We start from the raw sequence: 20,525 nt of genomic DNA on the forward strand, positions 1-20,525 counted from the left end.
GGCTGTACAACTCGATTAGAAATCATTGAAATATACACTTTGAATGAATTAAATGATGTATGAATTATATTTCAATGAAGCTGGTTTTTGAAAGCAAGTTAAATTTGAAGATTGAAAAAAAATTATTTGAATATAGCACAAAGGTGAATTTATGCATCTTTATTGGATATTCCTTGTTTAAAACCTAACGTGTCATTTTCAATTTTGTAAAATGATTCTACTTGTTTTTGCTTTTCCACCGTATTTTCCCTTTAATTTCCTTGAATAATCACATTTTTAGACAAGCCACCTAGTACATTTAGTAAAATTTGTGTGACCCAAAACTGATGTGGTTCCAGTAAAGGGCACTGTGATGTAAGTGCAAGCAGTCTCAGCTCCAGTTGTTGTTTTTTTTTTAAATGAGTTTCCTTTTTTAATTTTTGCAGTTATAGTTTAAGAGGAATTTGAAAATTTCCCTTAGGCTATAGAACAACTAGAAAAAATTGGACTTTTGTATAGTAGATGTTTTCTTCTCTTTTCCTCCCCTTCACTCAGTTCATGAAATTTGCTGCTATTTTAACCAGGTTCAGCATCTGAAGAATTTATGCCATTTGGCTGCCATGACAGCTAATGAATTATGTCTGTTTTAGTATATTCCTTTAGTGAGGCTCTATGTCTTCTGGTGTATCTTTAAGAGATACTTAAATTTTAAAATAATTGCTTTCCATTAACTACTCAAGTTTATTTATCCTGACATAGTGAATATTTTTTTCACAGTATGTTCTCAGACTATGTTTTCTAGCATTTATATTGTGCATGAGTGTTTGTGTATGTGTGTATACGTGGTGTGTTGGGAATGAGAGAGACCCCAAGTTAATCCTGCAAGTCATGGATCTAGAGAGTTTATATTAAAACTATAATTAAGGCAGAGCATATTTTTAAATCAACTACTTGAATTATTGGTCAACTGTCACATTATTTTAAATGTAGGCCAAGAGTGTTTCTGTATTAAGCTCCATAAGTGTGGGGATTGAAATTAGGCAAGTTAAATGCAATTGTGAATTTTAAACAGGAACATTTTTAAGCATTCTCCTTTGGAGTTTGATTACTATTTTTATTGGATTTATAAGTTTTAAAATGAACAGTCATTCCTGTGTGTCTGTTCAAGCGCCAGCATCAACACTGAATTTTTCAACTATTTACTCACTGTTTAGACAGGCAAAATGAAAGGGAGAAAGGAGGCAATTATCTGTAGATCCTAACACAACTTCCAGCAACTGGGGAGAAAATGGTGTTGTCCAGAAAAACAGTTTTGTTAGCTCTGCCCTGAACATTTAGTTAATTACACAATTCTTCCCCTCCGTTAATCTGTGTTTTTACAGTTCATGTCTGACCTCAACTCCCAGTGGTAGTCAGGGCTGTCTGTGGTCATTATTTAATCGTGAGGACTGTCTCAGCAAAATCAGGCTGTAGGGATTCCTGTCCATTATAAAGCTTGGTCTCAGAAAATCTTAAGGACCATTTCATCTGTGACATAATCTGTTTTAGTGGCCATAGAGAAGGACATGAGCAAGATATAACCCCACTTGGATATAAGAAATTAACCTTTTTAAAAGGGTATAAGGCATTAAGATTTGTTTTAAAAAGAAAACACCAAATTATGCCTAGTTTTTGGAGGCCAAGCAAATTCTAAATGCACTGGCATGCAAATTTTTAAGATGTAGAGATTTATTAACTCATTACATAATGTTCATTGCTGATTAATGAAGACTCCTGTTTTAATGTCAGCTTTTACTCACTGATCCAGTGCTTCAAAAGAAACTTTGGAAGCAATAACAGAGTCTTACATTTCAACCCAAGAGAAGTTAATTTTGATCACTCAAGTGGTAAGTTGCAAAACTATGCGAAGGCCTTGCCCAAAGCAAGGTTACCAAGCATGAGAAATGAAAACTACACTTTTCGCTAGTATTCTAATTTTTAAATTCCTAAATAAATGCTGAACAACTGTTTAGGGACGATCAGCTGGGAGGTACCAAATTATTAGCCTGCTTTGAACTCTGAGGTTCTGACCTGGCACTGGAAGAAGAGTGCGAGCTTGGAACAGATACGACTTTTGACATTGTTCCAAACCTGAGCTTCTGTGATGCTAATAATTAGGCATTGAGCCTGCCCTTTACAAAGTGTCACATGGGAATAAAAGGTGTTTACCCGAAAAAGACTTTATAACAATGACAGCTCTGATGGATTAAGACTTTCACGTGCATGGCACGCTGTGTACGGAACCTCCTTTCATCCACCCAGACAATGGACAAAGTGGGGATTCCTGCTATTCATTTCATAGGAGAAAAGATTGAAGCTTGGAAAGGTACAGGAATATGTTCACGATCATGTACTGAAAATCAAGAATCCTGAAATGGCCTTCTGAGAAAAATCAAGGCTTCTTTGGGTCCAGATGTTTGCTTCCATTTTCCAAAAGGGATTTTGTAGAGACGCAATGTCTTGGCCGTGTAACCATCACTCCGGTCATTCGTCTCACTGAAATTTCTTTATACTCAAGCTCAAAATTTCACATTGGCTGGTCTGAGTTCCTGGTAGCTCAAGTGCCTTCCTTCTTTGTTTTTCAGTTCATGTTAACATTCCTCCATTGGCCCTTCTCCCTTTTTACCTTCATCATACTTCCACCACACTCTACATAGATACTGATGTACTAGAGTGCCTATAAAACAATCCACCAACAAACAAAATACTTATTGACTAATCTTCTGTGTGGTTAAAATAATATGTCTTTCATCTTGTCCAGGAAGAAATACGGGAGTCTACAAAATACTGACTTGTCATTGTGAACACCCATACCAAAATGCAAGGATTATTGATTTCTATGTCAATTTTCTCTATTATGATTTGAGATAAATGTTTTCTGTTTTATTCAATAATTTGCATTTCTTATCTCTGATGTTTCTTTTGAAATTTTATATTTCTTACGAAACCAGTTCATTTTGATGTGATTTTGTTTTTTGGGGTTTTTTTTACTAATCTTTCAATCATTACGTTTTTGAGGAGTGGTCTGTAGAAATTATGGTATTTGGCTTTTAGTATTTTGCATTAGATTTGAAATTTTTAGTGGTGATGCAATTTTTAATTTCAGCAAGTAAACCTCTCTTCAATAGCTAATTCAGTTTTTAAATGACTTATTTTGTTTGATTACAGTTTATGTTACGAAGAGTTTGTCTTCTAAATCCATTGCTCTCTTTAAAGATGGTTTAAAAAGGAATTTTTATTGAGTTATTTTGATTCCTGTTTGTTTGTTTATTTATTTATTTATTTTGTCCCTAGAAATGATGTAGGTCAAAGGTAGTTTTTTTAAATAGAATCCTATGTTCTCAATGACAGCTCAGCACAATTGCTTAAGTAATCATAGCATCTCAGATGTCAGATGGCTTTTATTGAAGAAGATGCTTATAATACAGGTATGCTCTTTTTAAAACTTTTTAAAAATATTTTTTATCATAGTTGACATATATAAGTGTATAACATGATGATTAGGCATTTGTATACTTTATGATGTGTAATACAGAGTATCTTAAAGTGCAGTGTAGGCCAACATGCCTCAGGATAACCTGAGAATTTGCTTAACATGCCTATTTGGGGACCTCTCCCCAGACCTTTAGAATCAGATCTCTGGGCGTGGGGCCCCAGAATGCATTTAACAAAATATCCCCAAATGATCCTAAACACTTATATTTGAGAGTCATTGTCTTAAAGGTTACATTACTACCAGTATTAAAAACCGTATCCATTCCTCAAAAAATTAAGAATGGAATTACCACATGACCCAGCAATCCCTCTTCTGGGTATCTACCCCCCAGATTTGAAAACATTTATTTGTAGAGCTATATGTACCCCTATGTTCACTGCAGCATTATACATGGTAGCCAAGACATGGTAACAACCTAAGTGTCCTCTGATGGATGATTGGGTAAAGAAGATGTGGTACATATATGTATACAATGGAATATTAATCAGCCATAAGAAAGGATGAAATATTGCCACTTGCAACAACATGGATGGATCTTGAGAATATCACGCTAAGTGAAATAAGTCAGACGGAAAAGGACAATAACTATGATTTCACACATATGTGAGATATATGAGTTCTGACATTTAAGTTTACGAACTTGTTGCAATGATGTTGCTAACCTTTTTTTGATATCAGAGGGATTATTCATTATGAATTTGTATCAACTGGACAAACAGTTAACCAAGTTTACTATTTAGAAGTGCTGAAAAGGCTGCGTGAAAAAGTTAGATGACTTGAACTTTTCACCAACAATTCATCCCTCTTGCATCATGAAAATGCACCAGCTCACATGGCGCTGTCTGTGAGGGAGTTTTTAGCTAGTAAACAAAAAACCGTATTGGGACACCCTCCCTACCCACCTGATCTGGCCCCCAATAACTTCTTTCTTTATCTGAAGATAAAGGAAATATTGAAAGGAAGACATTTTAATGACATTCAGGACATCAAGATACAACGACAGCTCTGATGGCCAGTCCAGAAAGAGTTTCAAAATTGCTTTGAAGTGTGGACTAGGTGCTGACATCAGGGCATAGCTTCCCAAGGGGAGTACTTCAAAGGTGACCATAGTGATACTCAGCAAGGAGGTATGTAGCACCTTTTCTAGAATGAGTTCATGAACTTAATTGTCAGACCTCGTAAAACAAAAACCAACAAATGAACAAACAAAACAAAGTCATGGACACAGACAATAGTATGGTGGTTACCAGAGGGAAAGCAGGGTGAAGGGAGGTAGAAAAGGGTAAAGGGATAAAATATATGGTGACAGAAGGAGACTAGACTTTGGGTTGTGAACACACAATGCAATATACAGATGATGTATTAGAGGATTGTACATTTGAGAAATAAAACATATCCACACTTAAACCTTCGTGATTCTCTGGCAGGTCATATCCAATTGCAGGAAAGCACCATTGTTTCACGATCAACTGATTAAACAAACCCAATTGCTGTCTTTATGTTTAAAAATGATGGCACCACATAGACATCAACCAACTTTGGCTCCTGCACCATGACTGGCACCCCTTAAAATATTTGACACAAATATTTTATGTTGAAACTGGTTTTGCCAGCCCAGTTTTGTACTCTAGTTTCCAGTTTCTGTTCCACTCTGCAATTTTCTAGTACCTCTTTGTCATAAGAAGGAAATGCTCTAAGATTAGTTTGCAGAAGCTCTTAGCTGGGCAGCTACTCTGCTTAAGATTGTCTGAAGGTCATCTCACGTGAGCCACCACCCTCCAAATACGGAAATGACAAAAGACATTTTCATAAGGTCAGCCTGTACTTATTGTTGCTGTCATCTCTGATTACTCAAACACTTTGCATTTTTGAAGTACCCTGCAAACAACTGAAAACTTTAAGGACTGTACATGGAAATGTAAAGATTCCATTTCTTCCCAAAAGACCATTAAACTGAATGTCAGAGGCAATGATGTGGTATAATTATTTGGGGCTGTGGGAAACAATAATCATAGCTTGCAATCACGTAGTCCTTTCTCACTTAGGGGTCCTCCAAATTTTCTCTGACAACAGCAACAAAAATCTATGAAAAAACAAACAAACCAAAACCCCACTCAGTTTCCTAATAAAGAGCATGTTTATAAAGGTCTCCATGACAGAAGTTAAGTTAAACCCTATTTATTAATCTCCATTCTATAAAAGGCCTATTAAATGCAGCAAGTACTTATTAATCACCTCCCGTGAGCCCGGCACAGTGTCTAGTCCCAATTCCCATCTCTGAGTTGGCAGAATTCAGGGCCCTCTCATCTAGAAAGATGTCTTTCCATCACTTCTCGGCCTTTTGGCTAAGATCAAATGTAGAAAGATGTCTTTCCATTTCCCCCAAGTGTGAACATAAAAGTAATTGAAAGTCACTACTTCTTCCTTTAAAAAAAAAAAATGTAGTGCTCCCATGAATTGAGGAGAGGGGTTGTTTTAAATTCTTTAAGCTCTAAAATGTCAAAATTCTCGTGACTACAAATCACTTATTTGTCTTGGTACTTCTAGGTATTTTACCAAGCTCTGTTAATTTCCTGTGTATTGTAAAACCATGCTACTTTGAAAAACCTGAGCCATATTAAATTAAAGATTATTAAAATAAACATATTGTCTTTAACTCTTTCTAAGTAGTTTCTAAAATTTTTATCCCCAGAGTCATTTAATTTATTTAGTACCAGAGATATGTTTTCCCCCTACTTGATAAGGTGATAATGAGGTGAAAATATAAAGAAAAAAGAGCCTACTTTATGTTTTTGCTCTGTGTACACTATATTATTTTGAAGGATAAAATCTATCATTTTGAAAACTTAAGCTATATGAATCATTTCACGGCAAAGATATATAGATATATCTACATCTATATCTGTATAGCTGTTCCAAGGACTTAAAATGTGTGTTCATGGATTGCTACTATAGCTTATTAATAAAATATTAAAATATTTAATATTTTAATATTAAAATTTTAAATATTAAAATATTGAAAACCCTATTCAAAGTAAACTTTTATTAATTGCTACATTTCATACAATCATGACCTCCTAGAGGTTCTTTGTAGCATTTAAACAGATTCAACAGGGGGTATACAAAATCCCCCAATGATTTTGACATTTGAATCAATCACATCACTTGAGCCAAGATTTACTGTTTTTACTGTCTCATCTGGCTGTTCTAACAGCTGGCTACAGCCTCAGCTCATTGAGGAGGGATGTTTGTTAAGACTTTTGAGGCACATATTCTGCTTCCAAAATCAACACTGCCTAGTGATTATTTCTCTCTCTTTATTTTTCTGTTTTCCCCCCTTACTTCATACTTTATTTTCAATAATCCTCACTTTTCTGAAGGTACTGATATGGGGGATGGGGTAGGAGACAGAGACCACTTCTTTCAAAAAAGTTAAAGTTGGTATTTTAATCAACAGAAGGCAGGGACTATAAAGAACTTTCTAATAATATGACCACACTACATTTTTGTGTTTGAATCAAGTCAGGGTTATAATGGTGCTTAATGACACACATGGACTGAAAAAGTCAACTGGCATGGTTATGAACGGCAAACTTTTCTGGTTTTAGTGGAGAAGCAAAATGAGCATACAATTGACCTTTACATTCCATTCTATCCTTGAAACAGGCTCTCTAGCCTGTTAAAAACACTCATACTTCTGTTACAAGTCAAACTTGGAACTACATGACTTTAAAAATGTGCTATTAACTAAATTTCATCTTGGCAGCTGGTTCAAATATTTATGTAAGCATATGTAGCAGTTATGGCACTCATAATTGAAAACAGATGGCAGGGCTATACTGGCACTGCACATTAACGACAAAAGTTGTTGATTCGAAGTTTCTTTAAATTTTGCTCCTTTGAAGTTTGAAGGGACATAATTTATCCACTTTGACTCTGTCCCTAGGGAAGCCCAAAGAAGGTTTGGAATGCTAACTCAGAAATAATGACTCTGAAAATGTGTGCAGCTGTTTAGGAGTGTGAATGTAAGTGGCCAGTACTGCAGGATTCTCGCCTCTCATCCACTTCCAGCTCACTTATTCTGGCGTCTTGTTAGGATGTTTACTTTATTTTCTGGACCTTTGGAGATTTAGTACTGGCACATATTCCCACACCAAGACAATTCATTTTTTCCTCATCAGAAAAGATTAAGAAAAGAATAAAGTTGCCAACTTTTCTCTTCCCACCTGAGCTATTAAAGACCCAAAAGTCCTTATCTTGGTAGACTCCAAATGACTCTAGGGTTTAGCAGAGTCTGGCATATAGTAGATACTCAGTAAATCTTGAACAAATGAATATTTCCTCTAGTTAAACTTTCCTTGGTTTATTTGGACTCACTGATTATTTTCATGTTTTCCCTTTAGGTATTTTTTGAGAGCCTGCTACAGTGTTATGACAATGCAAAGAATTGGATAACTATTTTACCTAGACACTGGATTTCTATCCACAAGATTTCTTTTAATTTTTCAAGCATGTTTTTCTATTTGGTATTCAGTAGTTTTGTCACAACACACGATATTTGTTTTTCTAATGAGGTCAACAACCATCTAGATGTCTTCAGTCAAGTTAAGCCTGCATAGATGTATGGCCTGTGATATAGCCATTAATAAGCATAGAACTCATTTGAGGGACTTGGTGGATTCCTTGGCCCTATCTGCAGAGATTTCAATTATTTTGTTGGGAAAGGGTTCAGGTTGTCAGTATTTTTAACTCTCCCTAAATTATTCTAATCAGGGTTGAGAACAACTGGATTATGGGCAGCAAAGAATATTGAAGGTAAGTAGTCATAATATTTCAGCATCAATAAATATTTAGTGAGAGTGTCTGGCTGCAGGACACTGCGAGGTGAAGGAAACTAGTGAAAGTTTTTCTGATCAGATCAGATGTGATCTAAAACATGTTTATTTTTTGCCAATTTAAACATTATAACAGTGACACAATCTCCTTATAATCATTCAATAATACATAAATGAGAATCCCACTTTACTTTTATCATATTCCACTCACCCTGTCTCCCTAGCAGTAAGCACTGATGTAGTTAGTTCAGTATATACATTTTCAGTTTTTATCTATTCATTTGCATTTATAGGTACTTATGGAAATATATACTTTTAATACTCTAGATTTGTTTTGAACATATACCTGCATATCAAAAATATAAAAACATGCATAGGAATAAGAAACATGAAGTTCAAGACCAGGTTATGAGAAGAGGAGAAAGAGATAAGAGGTGATCACAAGTTCTCTTCATACGTTGAGAAATAAGATGGGTTTTAGGTATACAGTCATGCATCACTTAACCACAGAGACATGTTCTGAGAAGTGTGTCATTAGGTGATTTCATCATTGTGCGAACATCACATCCACTTGTACAAACCTAGATGGTATAACCTACTACACATAGTATAGCCTATTGCTCTTAGGCTACAAGCCTGTACAACATGCTACTGTGTGCTACTGTGCAGCACAGTGGTAAGCATCTACACAAATCTAAACATAGAAAAGATACAGTAAAAATACAGTATAAAAGATAAAAAGCGGGACACCTGTATGGGAACTTACCATGAATGGAGCTTGCAGAACAGGAAATGACTTTGGGTGAGTCAATGAGTGGTGAGTGAATGTGAAGGCTCAGGACATTGTTTTACACTATTGTTGCCTTTATAAACACTACACTTAAGCTATACTAACTTTATAAAAATTTTTCTTTTTTCAATAACTTTTTACACACAATAGCCTAGGCCTATACAAGGTCAAGGTCATCAATATCACTGTCCTCCATGTCCATGTCTTGTCCGACTGGAAAGTCTTCGGGGCAGTAACATGCATGGAGCTGTCACCTCCTATGATAACGATGCCTTCTTCTGGAATACCTTCTGAAGGACCTGCCTGAGGATTTTCTTGAGGAGATGCCACTCTTTTTCATAGATATGTTCATGGCGGTTTGCTTGGTTTGTTTCTCTTTTTCATCATCTATTTATAAGCAGATAATGTACCATGAACATTACTCTCTATTAATGAAATCCTTTCAATGTTGGGGTCCCTGTTTTCAAATTTTACCGGAGCTTGCTGAGGTCTGCGAAAGCTTCTGCTAACCCCTTCACTGTGAATTTTCTTGGGGGTTCTTTTTTCTCCCCCAGTTTTCTTCCTGGGTAGCCAAGACTCCATAGACGGCCCCCAGATCTCAGTCAGAGTGACGCATGGTGGGAGTTCACTTCCAACTGTTCCTCTAATGCCTGCTAGTGAGAGCTACTTTTTGGAATATTAGTGCCTGGATCTCAGTGCTAGAATAGGCAACAGAGAGATGCACTGCAGTTTGTTGGGCTTGATGGCAGCATATTTAAATTTAAGCTCAGGTTCTCCACACAGTGTGTTGGTTCCATCAAGCTCCAACTCTGAAACCACCTTCCCCAGGTGTCTTTCCTACACCACCACCCTACCTGGGCCCCCACTATGAAGAGTGGCCACTCTCCTCCAGTTGATCAGAGTAGTTATCTTTTACCTCCCTTCTGCCGCTTATCACATTCTACCTTCAAGTATTGTTATTTGAATGTACAACTCTTCACCACTGATTTGTAACTTTTAAAGATGGAAACTGGGTTACACATCTTCATGTCCTCCTAGCGCCTAGGACATTGCCTGAGTCAGCAAATTACAGGACAAATATGGTTTATTATAGGTTTGTGTAAATGCAGATGTTATAAATTAGTATGTCCTATCTATTTATTTTATTAAAAAATTAGTTTTAGTGAGGTGAAATTCACATAAGATAAAAACCGTTTTAAAGTGAACAATTCAGTGGCATTTAGTACTTTCATGAAAAGTACTTTGATTTTAGTACTTTTCATAACTTTGTGCAACTATCTAGTTCCAAACATTTTCATCACCCCAAAGAAAATTCACTGCCCCTAAATCAGTCACTTCTCATTCCCCCCTCACGCAACCCCTGGCAAGCACTAGTGTGCTTCCTGTCTCCATGGATTTACCTATTTTGGATATTTCATATAAATGGAATCATACAGTCTGTGTCCTTTTGTGTCTGGCTTTTTTCGCTTAGCATAATGTTTTAAAGATATAGTAGCAATGTACCATGGACCAGTATTTAATTCTTTTTTATGGCTGAAGAATTATTCTATGTATTTTATTTGCAATTTATTGCAGGTACATTACATATATTACCTGAGATTACCACTAGATGGCATTACTTTCCTAGAAATTTCCTGGTCATTGCCCATACTACTAGTCAGTGAAATTAACTAAACTGTGAAATTATATCAACTAAAGGATTGCTTTCCCTGCAAAGTTGACTGGCGCCTAACGAATTAGCCACTAAGGGTGCTTTGATACTATAACATACAATACGACATGGATCTAGCCATTGCTATAGGCAGCAGTGGCTTCTGGGAAAGTACACTTTTTAGATGTGTTTCAAAATGATTGTCTCTTTCATATTGAAATAATTACTGTAACATGAAATTTTTAAATAAGCTGTCGATGTATAATAATATCCCTATCAAGACTGAAATAACAAAATAATATAGGGGATTTTGCAGTCATTGTGAAATCTACATGAAACTTGGATTGGTTTAGAGACCTGGCTCTACCTGTTACCTAAAGGACGAGGGGCAAACTTCACTGGTTACTTAATCCTCTAGAAAGAGATGAAAGTAAATAACACCTTCCTTCTGGGGTTTTATGAGTATCAAATGAAATATGTTTGTGAAAATTCATTTTAACCTGGGAAGCACTATGGTAATTGTTGCTAATTTTGAGGATTTAAAAATTCACAGTCATCAGTATTTATATCATGAATACAAATGTTATTCTCTTTAAGGTAGTCAGTGTAACTAAGTTCAGTGCTTATCAAGAATTTTAACAACTTAAAAAGTAATTTTATTCTGAGCATCTCTCTGAGCCTATCATAGAAGGGAGTAGTTTAAGAAGATTCTGTAGAGAAATTACAAGAATTTTAAGCAAGTGACCTCTGTACTTGAAATTCATAGTTTGTTTAGTTTAGTTAGATGATGTAAGTTTGTTTAGTTAGATGATTTAAGTTTGACTAGACTGAAAATATATTTTAGCATGAGAAGCATTTGTCTTCTCTGGTGATAACAGTTCAGAGCTTCTCTGTATCTTTAGTGCCAAACAGAGTTTGACATATAATGAGCCTTACGCATATAATGATAAGCAAATGAGTTCCATTTCCTATATTTCACCCTTATTTGACTAGGAGTTTCTTTAGGGTAATAATAGTTTTGGTGTTTATTGAATTCTCCTTAACTAATAATGTTTGACCCTCAAAAAAATTACAAGCAGTGTTTATTGGATGCATAAATGAATACATGAATAAATATATGACTACTAAATATTCTGAAAACAGGTTTAAAACAATTTAAGTTACGAGTATGTTTTTAAATTATTAACAGCCTATTTCAAAGTTACGCATTCCCTCCTAATTGACCTAGTTGCTTAGTTAAAGCTGCCCAAGCAGTAAACAACTGTAAGCATCTCTCAACAGATAAAACCAAAGCAAGGAGTTGGTGTTCAAAGATAGGTTTACCCATAATTCATGTGACCTAAATTTCTCAAATGGAAGCAATACAGAGTTCTTTACATGTGTAGGAAGTACTGGGATCTTGAAAATAGAATGGGTGGGAGGTATGGGGACTCCTGGATTAAATGAGATAATCCATACAAAGCATTCAACTCAGTACCTGGCTCACAGCACCTTTGTGCTAATTAGATAATGGCCTCTCTGGGCAGATGCAGCTCTGTGGGTCTGCATTTTGGCAAGCTGAGTGGGGACTGGATTTCTGTCCCCAAGATCCCTTGAACAGCAACCTTGCCCAATGAACAACCTGCAGATCACATTTTGGAGGCCTGTGGGCTAGCTATTGTCATTAAAAGATGGCATGACAGAGTGGACGGAATACCTCCCAGTTTACCAGTAACAGCAATCTTTCTGTGCCTTGGTCCCTTACTCATAAAATGAGATGATATTAATAGTCTCCTTACTGGGTTGTTATGCAGACTGATTGAGTGAATGCATGTAAATACATGCATGGCAAATATATGTATTCCATCAAATGTTAGTTATTACTGTCAACATTGCCCACTTAGCCTACTTCTCGATAGCAGACAAGGCAAAGTCGCAGGTATCAACACTTTGACAGTCTTGAGGCATGGGATTTAGGATGGCGAGGCTTTGAGAGAAAGACGGTTCTCTGTACAAAGCTCCTGGATGAGACCGCAATGGCGAAGTGGTCTTGCAGAGAAGTATGAGTAATTACACCCTACTGAGAACCATCCAGATTTAGGGGACTGTAGAATTCCTCCTTGTAACTCCATGATCTTACTCACCATTTCCATTCCAACGACTTCTCTTTAGATGGTCAATACATATTTGTTTGGTGAGTTTATGAAGTAACTGGAAAGGCCTACAACTCTGTGCTCTCCGTCCAGCCCTGCCAGCTGATTTGTTAGGATTGCTAGTTTACTCTGAAGTCAGAGGAGGCCATTTTCTCAATCTCGTTCTCTAAGATGATAACTTATGAGCATTTTTCCAAATTCTGCAGCATTCTGAAGCATATTCTCCTGTAGCTCTTGAATTTGCTGTTACCTGCACTTTGTTATCATGAATAGTTCTGTTCCCAGAATGGCTAGGAATGCAAACAAATGCATGAGTTTTTGGAATGCAATCTGCAATGGATTTTGAAAAGCAAACTGTCTCATCATGGACTTAAAAAACAATTAATAGACTTTATTTTTCAGAACAGTTTTAGGTTCCCAGCAAAGCTGAGTGGAAAATACAACTCCCACATGCCCCGCCCTACCACAGCCTCCTCCGCCATCAACCTCTTTCACCAGAGTGATACCTTTGTTATAAATGATGAACCTATAGTTACACATCATTATTAACCGAAATCCATAGTTTACCTTAGGGTTCACCCTTGATGTTGCACATTCCATGGACTTGGACAAATGTATAATGTCATGTATCTACCATTATAGTATCAGAACAATAGTTTCCTTTCCTTAAAAAATCCCTATTCATCCATCCCTTCCCTGACCCTTGGCAACCATTGATCTTTTTTTTTTTTCAATTAAAGTTTATAGGGGTGACAATGTTTAGTGAAGTTATAAAGGTTTCAGGAGTACAATTCTCTAATACATCATGTACATATCACATTGTGTGTTCACCACCCAGAGTCAGTTCTCTTTCCATCATCATATATTTGATCCCCAACCATTGATCTTTTAACTGTCTCCATAGTGTTGCCTTTTCCAGCCTTTTCCAGAATGTCGTAAAGTTGGACTAATACAATATGTAGCCTTTTCCGATTGGTTTCTTTCGCTTAGCAATATGAATTTAAGGTTACCCCTTAATGTTTTGTCGTGGCTTGATAGCTCCTTTGTTTTTAGTGCTGAATTTTATTCCATTGTCTGGATGGACCACAGTTTATCTGTCCATTCACCTGTTGAAGGACATCTTGGTGGCTTCCAAGTTTTGGCAACTATGAATAAAGCTGCTATGAGCATCCGTGTGCAGATTTTTGTGGACACAAGTTTTCAATTCCTTTGGATAAGTACCAAGGAGCATGACTGCTGGATTGTGTAGTACAAATATGTTTAGTTTTGTAAAAACCGCCAACTGTCTTCCAAAGTGGCTGTGCCATTTTGCATCTCCACTATCAATGGATGAGAGTTCCTGTTACTCCACATTCTTGCCAGTATTTGGTGTCAGTGTTTGGATGTTAGCCACTCTGATAGGTGTATGGTAGTATCTCATTGTTGTTTTAATTTGCAATTCCTCAATGACACTGATGTTGACCATCTTTTCCTATGCTTATTTGCCATCTGTGTATCTTCTTTGGTGAAGTGTCTATTCAGGTTTCTTCCCCATTTTTTAATTGGATTCATTTTCTTACTCATTTTTATTATGACTTTTATTTTTTTAATTAAACTTATTAAGATGACATTGGTTAATAAAACGATATAGGTTTCAAGTGTAAAATTCTAGAATACATCAACATCATGATTTATTTTTTTAAGTTGTGGAGACTTTAGAAAATGCAGAAGATCATAGGGGAAAAAAACAAAAACTTCTGTAACTTAGAAATAACCACAACACTTCACCTTTTACCCTTTTGGCCTGTTCTCTGTGTACATATATACACATAGTCCTATATATGGTGTATATAAAAATGAGGATAAGATTCAACAACTACAGAAACAGCAGAGTTTATAGATGTTTCCCTGTAAAGTTAGCATTTCTATGAGATCCATGGTCTTCATTTCATCATTTCACTTCTGTTCCATATGCTCCCCAGATATTCCTTGTTTCAAACTATACCCGCCACTTCACCATGACAATGACTGACAGGTAAACTTCAATCTTTCTTCCTTAAACTTGAAGTGTGAAGAGGAGTCAGCTTAGATAGGCAGAGGAAGCAAACACAGTCTATTTGGAGCACTACATATAAATGGTTCTGTATGGAGGGAGTAACGGTGCCTTGGGCAGTGTAGGAGATGAGTCCAAGAGGTAATTTCAGCAGACACCATCATCCGGCATATGATTTACCCTTGCCCTGAACCCACTCATTTCCTACAATGTCCTCCCTGGTTCACTTTGCTTGAATCCCACTGTCCACCTTGCTTTCTCTCAAATATTGTATACCAAACACACTCCCAAACCAGGGTCTTTTCTCTTGCCCCAGGCTCATTTGGAATGCTTTCCCTGCAGATAGCTCAGGCACGCTCCCTCACCTCCTTCGGGTATCTGCATAAATGTCACCTCCCTGACCATTTTCTCCTTGTTGTATTTCTCTCCACAGCACTTACGACCAACTGACTATACATTTCACTAGTTATTTGTTTATATTGTTTGTCTCTGCCACTGTACTGCCAGTGGTGGGAACAGTGCCTGACTCATGGTAGGCATCTCATATGTATTTATTTTTAAATTAGTGCCACATCGTTCCTGTTAATTTGAAGTTATTGCAATACACCGTGTTGAATAATAAGTTTGTTTGTATTTAACTTGCACATTTGCTTTTGTTTTATAGTCATGTAAGAATTAAAGACGTGAAAGTTCATACCTAACCTTTTTATATGAACAAAGGCAATAAGCATTATAATAAAAATAATTTAAGTTTGTTGACAAAAGAACACCTAAACCTATAGAAAAATTTTATAAGAATTTATTGAAGCCAAATCTGAGGACATGCTTGGAAACAAGATCTCAAGGGATTGAGAAAATCCTCCTGAGAATGGTAGTTTTGCAGTTCTTTTCATGAATTTAGAAGCAAAGGAGAGAATGTAAGGAAGATTACTTGAAATCCATTGGTGGTAGATTTGGGAGGTGGGAGAAAGCAAAGCAGGGAAATCTCTAGGATTGGATACAATGCAAAATGGAGCGATACATACTTCTTTTACATTGGTGGGCACAGAATAGTTAACAATTAACATTTACATGATAACAGAGCACAATGGTCTTGTGCTTTGATGCCAGGGGTTGTGCCCCTGAGGGGTCTGGAAATAAAAATTACTTTGACATTTCAAAGGTTTTGTTATCCCGTATGCATAAGAATAATAGACAGGGCTCACTTATGGTAGAGACCGACCTTTGCTATGGAAGCTGTAGGCCTGGGACGTGACTACCCACCCTGACCTGCCCAGTTAGGAATTTATGATCAGGTCCTCCCGTGAGGTTACTTTTGGTCACTGAGCTTGTGACCTGCAATGTGGCCCATTGAGTTTGTTGGGTCTACTGTGTTGCCCCTTTTACTTTTACAAGTTGACCCTGGATGTGATGATGGGGAAATAAATCTGTGAGAACTTTTTTGATTCCTTTAAAGGGTTCACACTTCCTCTTATTTAAGAAACACTGTTATAGTATCTTGGGTTGTTGACCTTCTCTTTCAGTCAGTAAACAAGAGGGGAGTTAAACATTAAATATCTTAGTCCTACCACTTACTAGCTATTATTTATCTACACAAATTATTTATCTACACATTACCTGCCTATAGTTTTTGAGAGGATTAAAGGAGATAATACATAAGAAATGCTTAGTATACTGCCTGGGCATTTAGGATTCACAATAAATCGATCTATGTTATGCTGATTATCTTGGGAGGCAGAGAATAAAGCTGAATCCTTCTCAAAGCACCACATGCTTTCCTCCAAAAAATTTAGTGCAGTTTGAAATTCCGTTTGTATTCGAATGATTCAATCATTGATGAGCATATTTGTCACGAGATCTCAGGAGCTGTGTGTGTTTTGCTCAGTGATGCTCCCTAGTGCCTAGCTGTGGTGCGGGCGCGGGGAGGGGGGGGGGCACGTGTGGGTTGACTGACAGTTGGCAAAGAAAGGTGATGCAAGTTCCAACAGTGAACACAAGGGGGTAGTGTTCTGCCACCTAGCCCCACCCTGGCTCCATTCAGAAACTTGATTTTCAGAAAATGCATGAAGTCTACTCTTCGCCAAGAAGCAAGTTCTTTATTCCTTTAAGACTTAGGCTTACTGTTTTTGCTTCACTCTTGCCAGAAATATACGAGGTCTGACAATTAAGTTCATGAGCTTGTGGTTAACTTTTTTTGATATCAGAGGGATTATTCATTATGAATTCGTACCAACTGGACAAACAGTTAACCAAGTTTACTATTTGGAAGTGCTGAAAAGGTTGCGTGAAAAAGTTACACGATCCGAACTTTTTGCCAATTGATGGCTCTTGCATCACAACAATGTACCAGCTCACACGGCACTGTGTGAGGGAATTTTTAGCCAGTAAACAAATAATTGTATTGGAACACCCTCCCTACTGTCCTGATCTGAACCCCCATGACGTGTTTCTTTACCTGAAAATAAAGGAAATATTGAAAGGAGAACATTTTGATGACATTCAGGACATCAAGGATAATACAGCGACAGCTCTGATGGCCATTCCAGAAAAAGAGTTCCAAAATTGCTTTGAAGGGTGAACTAGGTGTTGGCATCAGTGCACAGCTTCCCAAGGGGAGTACTTTGAAGGTGACCATAGTGATATTCAGCAATGAGGTATGTAGCACTCTCTCTTGGGTGAGTTCGCAAACTTAATTGTCAGACCTCGCATAGCTAGCCTGTAAAAATAAAAATGAAATCTGAAAACCTGACTGTATTTGTATCCAGGATATGTTAATGGGGAGTTTAAATAACAAAATATTCAAACCACAGCACTGTAAGCTGGTTATCCCTCTCTACTGAGTAACAAAGTATAATGATCTTATAACTAAGGTGCTCTCTTAAACACTCATTTGCTCTTTAATCATCATGGACCCTTTCCAAAGGTAATTGCTTACCTGAATACTTCATTCCAAAAATAGTTACTGAGTGCCTCTTAGGTGCCAGGAATTTTTGTGGGTGCTGAGGATTTAATGGAAGACACATAAGGTTTGTATCTTCGTGTGTAGACTGGTGATATTCAGTCGGGGAGGAAAGGAAGGACATACTTGCTGGCAGAGGCTCAACACACTTGAAATATTTTAGAAATGTTTAGATGTATTAAGATGGAAGGGGACTTAGAGATAGCTAAAGGAAACTCAGATGACCAAAAGGGCCAGACAGATAAATCTAAATACCTAAAATGGGCCAGGTGGGGACTGACATTAAGTAGAGAGCAGGTGTCCAAGTTAAAGACCATTCGCTCCCAATCAGCTCAGATAGAATTTTCTTCTCTCTTATTTTACAACCCCAAAATAAGATCCACTTTCCTCAATCCAAATATGCCATCTCTTAAGTCACCAAACAGAAAGAACTGCTCAAGGAAAAGTGGATTCAGAGAACTGGGAAGGGTGAGGGGGCAAGATAAATCCCCTTGTCCTCTACCCCATCTCTCCTAATTATTTTAAAAAACCAACCTGTTAAACCCAAACTGTGATAAATATTGAACAATGCAAGATCACAACATGAACAGAGACCAAAGGTGAGATGGCTGTTTTCCTCTTTTCTCAAAGAATTTTCTAGGCCATTAAGAGCACTTCCTTTTATAACTTTGGTTCTTCTAAGTCTCCTGTTGGATTTCACCTGGAACGGAACATGGGGGCAGAATAATCTTCAGCTCCTATCAGAAGAGAATGAAGTGGTTAGTGGTACCTTCCTCCCTTGGCATTTTTTTTTCTCCCTTGTCATTTGTGAATTTGAGAAGAATGTGAGACTAACGCTGGGAGTCTCTGAGTCCAGATTTTTCAAGGGAATTCAAATTTTGATTTTTCAAAAAAAGCCAGAAATCTGGAGTTTCCTGGGAAATCTCCTAATTTTAGAAGGTTGCCAATGAACGAGAATTTAAAAAACGTTGTGAGGGCCAATCCAAGCTTATCTGAGAGCTAAATTGGCCTTTTTGTCCGGTAGCTTAATCTCTAACTCAATTCACTCCTCTAATTTTACAGATGAAATAACAGACTCAAAGAAGTTAATGACTTACCCAACATTGCCCCGTCATCCGTATTCTTTCCATGCAATCACGAAATAGTTGGAAAAAAGTGGAGGAAATGTTTGACAACTAGTGAGGCCACTAGTGTCAATTTTAAATGTTAGGCTTAAAATGAGCAGTGCTACTTGGCAATGTGGATGCTGAGATGATTTAAAAGAGTGTGATTTGTACTAACAATGAAAGTAGTACCTAATGTGGAGAAGGATAATTATTGCAGAGGGACAAATGAGAAAACAAAAGATGCCCTACTCTGGCTGCCATGCATTACAAATAGGCACCATGATGGTGCTATCAAATGTGAGTAACTATGAGCACCACAGTGTATTAGAAAACAACTGCAGGGGAGCATATCAAGAAATTCTGGGCAAGTCAGGCATTCTATTATTCCATAAATCTAATAAGGGAAGCGCATATGGATTTTACTATTAAATTAAGAAAAAATGGCTCAGGAAAACACAATAAACATGTGGGTATGGTCAAGGGGCTCAAATGAATGAGGGGATGATGTAAATAGTAAAATCCTTTCAAGTGAAGGCAGCTGGGGCTTTAAATTCTGGGGTCATTTCAAATGTACCTAACGGTCATTTCATGGAACTGGAGATGAAAAATATTTTGGCACCATTCAAGAGAGTGCTATGTCTTTGGTTATTGACTACACATGGCTAATTCTTTTGTCACACTGGCATTCGAGAGGAGAGCCAAGTGCTGATTTTACTGTCTTCTTCACCTCCCATTCACTGTCTGTGTTAGGGCAGAGTGAGTGTCTAAATTGTTCAGACATATTGCCTGCTTAGTTCCTGGCACTCAGAAGGCCCTGAATATCTGTTTTTCAGTTGGGCTGAGTTGGCTTAGCTGGAATTGAAGCATCAGAAGCAATTGAAGGGACTGGTTTGACTTTTTAAAAAAAATAATTAGAGTTAGGTCTCATCATCTGCACCCACTTCCACCCCTTCGAGGGTGATACTGCTCTGTCCTCTCACACGTCCTGCCATTAGTGATGGGAAATACAATGTACTGTTGTCCATAGTTGGTGAGCTGCCAAATCTAATTCAGTAATACTGCTCTAGACCCTCTCCAGATGATGCCTAACTCCAAAACAGATTGTCACAATGTTCTTGGGCAACAGACTATAATTCTAAAATGAGATGGTATGAAATTAAAATGGTTTTAATATAATCACAATAAGTATTAATTATGAATGCTGTATAATCAATTGACATTCTCCCCCAAAGAGCTCAAATTCTTATTGCTGACTGTGGTAGCTTTGTACCTACAGATGAATATCAATAAATCCCTCCTGAAAAGGGACAAAACAACCTGTTAGCTTCCTAGAAGTTTCCCAACACCATGTGATCTAGCCCCACTGTGTTAGAAGGAAACAGGCTTGGGAGTTTTAGATCACCCGTCACCAATGTAAGTCTGGAATGGAATTTAATTTCAGAATGCTCATTCCTACCCCACCCAAAATTAAAATTTCTAAATTATCTGTATCAAGGGCTTCTACAC

At 37.2% G+C, this 20,525-nt stretch overlaps 1 protein-coding gene across 1 annotated transcript in view; it reads left to right on the forward strand.

Moving 5' to 3' along the window:
* Positions 1-17,437: 17,437 nt before the first annotated feature.
* The window catches only part of SLC16A12 (solute carrier family 16 member 12), a 185,119-nt gene continuing 182,031 nt past the window's right edge, over positions 17,438-20,525 (forward strand). Inside the window, exon 1 of the mRNA XM_088791967.1 lies at positions 17,438-17,608. The gene's annotated coding sequence lies outside the window, so the exon portion shown is untranslated. The remainder of the gene's footprint in view (positions 17,609-20,525) is intronic.

Source organism: Rhinolophus sinicus, chromosome 15 (assembly GCF_057876585.1).
Source record: "Rhinolophus sinicus isolate RSI-liver-muscle chromosome 15, RSI-T2T, whole genome shotgun sequence".
Classification (NCBI taxonomy): Eukaryota; Metazoa; Chordata; class Mammalia; order Chiroptera; family Rhinolophidae; genus Rhinolophus; species Rhinolophus sinicus.